The sequence below is a fragment of the Ochotona curzoniae genome, unplaced genomic scaffold (assembly GCF_017591425.1).
Source record: "Ochotona curzoniae isolate NIBS_2020 unplaced genomic scaffold, NIBS_Ocur_1.0 contig_1889, whole genome shotgun sequence".
NCBI lineage: Eukaryota > Metazoa > Chordata > Mammalia > Lagomorpha > Ochotonidae > Ochotona > Ochotona curzoniae.
Window position 1 is genome coordinate 36,537 of NW_024465243.1, and position 3,969 is coordinate 40,505.

A 3,969-nucleotide genomic window follows, 5' to 3' on the forward strand; every position below is an offset into this window, starting at 1 on the left:
GTGAACCATGGAATAAAGATCTTCTGCCCTGACTCTCACCCTTTCCATATAACAGACTTTGCAATAAAAATAAGTAAATCTTTTTAAAAAGTAAAATATCTTACCCCTAAATAGTTCAGAAAATCCTTCATCTTGTGTTTGGAATATGCTGTTTAGATTGCAGAACTGTCTTATACATGTGGCATTTCTCCTTTTCTTAGTGACTTTTACTAATCTGCATGAATTTTACTAATCTGTTAAAGGTTTTTTTTTTATGGCAAACTCAGGTATATATAGAGAAGGAGAGACAGAGAGGAAGATCTTCCATCTGATGATTCACTCCCCAAGTGACTACAATGGCCATAACTGAGCCAATCTGAAAGTAGGAGCCAGGACCTTCCTCTGGGTCTCACATGCAGGTACAGGGTCCCAAGGGTATGGGCTGTCCTGAACTGCTTTCCCAGGTCATAAGCACAGAACTCCTGCTGCCGTGATTACAACTGGTACCCATACCGCATTCTGGCATATGCAAGGCCAACACTTTAGCTGCTAGGCCACTGTGCCTGGCACTCCCTTTGCAATCTAACATCAGTACCACATTAGGATATTCCAAATTTCCCTTCTTTCAGGAAATACAGTGTATATTTAGGTATATTTGTAAATTTACATAAGTTGTTAGATAGAAAAATGCCAAAAGTTGGTGAATCTAAACCAAATATTTCAGGGAAATTGTTTGGAATATGAGTTAGCCTTGGCCACTATGTTAATATTTAGAGTTACCTTTTACAAGGTATTCACAGGAGAAATGGATCAAGTTCCATGCTTGAAAAGGCACTTAAGGTGACATATATGTTTCAAAATCTAATCTCAGTTCATGCCTAGCAGTTTGCCTAATTTTAATAAAAAAAAGAATGTCTTTTTGATTAAATTTAAAAAACCCCTTCATTCTAAATGCCAATTTACTTCACAGAAGCTGCTGTATTAAACTGTGCTCATGGAGTGTATATTTTGAGGCTACTACTTTGCATATCTGGTATTATTACACTGCCATCCTCAACTGCTTTCCCGGGCCACAGGCAGGGAGCTGGAAGGGAAGTGGAGCTGCTGGGATAGAACCGGCGCCCATATGGGATCCCGGGCGTTCAAGGCGAGGACCTTAACCACTTGCGCCACCGCGCCGGGCCCCCATGGCAGACTTTTAATAAGCTCTGCACTTTGGATTGGTACAGATACGGCCATTGAGGTTACTTGGGCAATGAATCATTGGATGGAAACTCTTCCTCTCTGTCTTTCCTCCTCTCTGTTATGCTGAATTTGCAATCTTCAAAAACAGCAACAAAAAAAATCTACAACGTGAAGATGGTAAGAACAGTATGGTGTTGGGTGGCATTCTGCACACTCTGGCAGAGGTGACGGGGCACTGCTGCTCCAGTAGTGGCAGCAGCATGGAGGAGGAGAAGGAGCATGCAGGGTGCTAAGGCTGGGAGCTCTCCCAGGGCCCGCCCAGCAGCAATGGCAGAAGCAGGGGCACCTGAGTGCAGGCTGGGCAGCCAGAGAGAGCTGCAAGGTTGGGGTTAGCCCCAGTGTGCTTGCGCACACCAGAAGAGGGCACGATGGCAAGGCCAAGCTAAAGGATCAGTGGCAGCTACACTAGGCCTCAAGCTGGCCATTCTCAGCGTGCTGCTCTGCATGAGCCTGTCTGGCCATGTGCTGTTTGCACTGCTGGTCATGAAGCGCAGGCTGCACCACACCGCATACTGCCTGCTGCTGGACCTGTGACTGGCAGACAGGCTGGGCATGCTCACCTGCCTCCTGGCAGTTGTGCATGCTGCACGCAGGGCTGTGGCCACGAAAGGGGGCACTGCTGGGCATGCTGGCACCAGGCTGCTCTCCTTCCTGATAGCATTCTTCTACTTCCATGCTGCCTTCCTACTCCTCGGCCTGGGTGTCACCCGCTACATGGGCATGACACACCACCACTTCTAAGCTGAGCTGGCTGGCCGTGTACCACCATGCTGGTGTGTGCCTCCTGGGCACTGGTACTGGCCACAGCCTTCCTACCTTTACTGGACCAGGTGGCAACTAGGTCAATGTGCTGTGTGCCCTGGAACAACGGCCCGATGGCATCCCTGGCAGTTGGTTTCCTACACCACCCGCACTCATGGGCATCCTGGTGGCGGGGTCTGGCTGTGGTATGTACTGCCTGCTTGTGCTGGAGGAGTTCAAGGCTGAGAAGTGGCTCTGCAGGATGTTCTAAACCATCATGCTGCTCTTTGTGCTTCTCTGGGGCCCCTACTTTGTGGCCAGCTACCTGCGGGTCCTGGTGAAGCCCTGCGCCCCAGGCCTACCTGATGGCCTCGTGGGGCTCACCTTCCTCAGGCCAGCATTAACCCTGTCTTGTGCTTCCTGTTCAACAGGGAGCTCAGGGACTCCTGTTGCACCCAGTTCCCCTGGTGTCAGAGCCCCCAGGTGGCACAGCCCACCTCCCATGGGACTTGAATGGCAGCGGGCTGTGGGGGCTCCATGACACCTGAGCGCTGGCACATTTGCAGCTCTGCCAACCTCTTTGGCCTGGGCAATGCTTCTGCCAGTATTTTCAGTTTTGAAGCTGCTTTCAAGATGAACAAACACCTGCATAGAAATGCAACTGTCTCAAGGCTATCCTGAAGTCCATGGCCCTGTGGCCTTGGACCATTGCCAGTCATGGCCCTTCACCCACAGGCCTCGACCATGGTCTCAGACTTTTGCCCACTCTGCAGAGCTTGACCTGGGTCTCCAACATCTGCAGTCTGTGAACTCCAGCTGCCAGACACAGACTGGCCTGCTCTTCTTCATCAAGTCGCTGTCACTGCCTGCAGCAGGTGGGTGTTGCTGAGCAGATCCAGGACAGGGACAGGTGTCACGCCACCTCCGGTAGAAGCCGGTTTGAGAAATCGCCGGACCGAGGCGTAAGCTTCAAGGAAGGATGCCTCCCGGAATCGGCTGCATCTCTAGTGGTCTTGGCGTTTCTAACTGTACTCTCTTTGCTCATATCTCTATGACTGGAATAATACTATTTATGTGCGGCAAAGGCTCGATGTTTCTTTATAAATCTATGAAGCCTTCTGACAGGAGATTGGATAAGAATAGCAAACAGTCTGAGATAAAAACTATTAAGTTGTTAGTTTTAGTGAATCTATTTAGGATTAATTTTGAGAATTTCTAGAAGAGAGATTATAGTAGAAAATTATAGCTTAAGAAGCCATATAAGAAGAAAAACAAGAAATATAGGCAAGTTAATATTAAAACCAGTGTAAGGCACAAAACACAATGAGGGCTAACTACTTAATGATTAAAACTGCAACTGGTGCCAAACTGCGTCCACAAGAAATAGCAACTGCAGTCTGTCACCGGGCTGTTAGAGAACAATCTTTGCTCAACACACCTGTTTACCTCCCTGGAATAATTGCTTGTAGAATTGTAACCACACGCATAAACAAAGAAAAATGTTCTTTTGCAATAATCTATTGTATATAAGCTGATGCCTTGCTTTTGCAAAATACACTCAGATGCAACTTCCTTGAGTTGTCGTGTCTGTTTGTCACTCGCCGAATCCTTGCCCACCGTTCCCGGGGTCCTGTTCCCGTCGGACTGATTGCTCCTGGCCGAGCCCGTCCGTCGCAGGTGGCGCCCGAACAGGGACTTGAAAATTCCTCAGGAAAGGTAAGCTTTCTTCTCTTCTTTTACTTCTTATTATTTTCAGGCAAGGATAGGACCTCGTCGAGAGCACTGCAGGCTCCCTGATAAAGGATCATCAGGTTTAGAGGACGAGAAGGTAAAGCATCGTGAGGCATTCACAATCCAGGAGCAAAGAATTGTTCTTGTCATTTTTAGGACACATGCTCAAAAATAGAAGGAGTAAGGTGTCCAAGAAAGTGTGTATAAATGCCTCACCAGCAGTCATTCAAGGAATGACATATGCTGCAGCTATGAGAGGACAACATTCAGGCG

The 3,969-nt window shown here is 48.1% G+C and overlaps 1 pseudogene; it reads left to right on the forward strand.

Moving 5' to 3' along the window:
* Positions 1–1,338: 1,338 nt before the first annotated feature.
* On the forward strand, positions 1,339–2,236 carry LOC121149138 (annotated as a pseudogene).
* Positions 2,237–3,969: the final 1,733 nt, after the last annotated feature.